This window comes from Elephantulus edwardii, unplaced genomic scaffold (assembly GCF_000299155.1).
Source record: "Elephantulus edwardii isolate Elephantulus edwardi_28Jun2011 unplaced genomic scaffold, EleEdw1.0 scaffold00104, whole genome shotgun sequence".
Classification (NCBI taxonomy): Eukaryota; Metazoa; Chordata; class Mammalia; order Macroscelidea; family Macroscelididae; genus Elephantulus; species Elephantulus edwardii.
The window spans coordinates 8,219,845-8,221,153 of record NW_006399854.1 but is presented as its reverse complement, the minus strand read 5'-3'; positions in this window follow the sequence as shown (position 1 = coordinate 8,221,153).

The following is a 1,309-nucleotide window of genomic DNA, read 5'->3' as shown; positions in this document are numbered from 1 at the left end:
TTAAGCCTTGTATTCCTTTCTTTGGTCATTTGCCCTAATTTATCAAAAGCAAATACTTGACAAAAGACAGCTGAAGTGAGTTAATCCTTTAGCTTTGTTTAGTTAAACTGGATGAGGCTAGAAGAGTTTATCAGCATTTGGTGAATAAATCTGTTGATAGTTCTACTTTTTATTATCTGAGCCTGATTATTTTTAGTAAACATGGTGATGGTATCTTATTACAGTTAATGTTTGTTCTCTGAGCAAGCATATTTTTATTGTTGTTCCATGTGTTACTTTGTTTTTAAACAAAATCCACTGTTAAATTCATTATCTAAATATATGGTTAATATTTTTAATTGTGCCTTATTCAGTCAGATCCCAATGTTTGGCTAGTTCAACAATATCCAAAAATTTCAAACTGGTAGTGTTCAATAAATGTGACATCTAATAGAAATTCCTTAAAATCATGACTTTTAACACTATGACTGTAAATAACAACAGTTAAAGGTGTTCACTTGCCAAGTTTCTTTAGTTAATGGCATAAGATGTGTTTTCTCAAACTATTTTAACATTAGGCTTACTATGATAAGAATCTTGCAGAAATAAAAACACTGCAATTGCATATCTTTGCTGGCAGGAAAACAAACTTGTGCAATATAGCCTTGAAACAATATTTCTCAAATTGAAAGCACTTATCTAACCAATTCAATATAGAATGTTTATCGTTCATGCTCCACACCCTTGCATAGCACTAATTAGAAACATTATTCATTCTTCAGTATAGCAAGAGAATAGTTTTCTTTTTATATCGCCTTCATTTTAATTATGTCCCTTTCTTCACTTTTTTTTTTCTTTTTCATAAAACTAATACGAAAGACACCATATGATAAAGACGAAAGCATTCAGCCCAGGACTCCTCTAGGCTGAAAGTTTCTAAAATTTCAAAATTATAGTCAGCTGTTTTATTGGATTGATGCATTGGCTGCAAAAAGGTGCTCAACCATAAAATTGATTGTGAGGCAGGCAAAGAAATTAACAGTTTTTCATTCTGTTATACAGAGGGTGAATTGGAATTGATGCCATGGCACATAAAAATAATAGTGTGTTTTATACACAAATTGTTCCTTTATGTATCTTGTACTTCAAAATGACCAAATATAAATGTTACGTGCCATTGAATTAGAATCCACTCATAGCTGTCTCTCCAATGGGTTTTTAGAAGCTGTAAATTAAAAAAAAAAAAAGAAGAAGAAGCAGCTATAAATCATATGGGAGCAGACTGTCCATCTTTCTGCTGCTGAACAGAGGGTGGATTCTTCATTGGCTA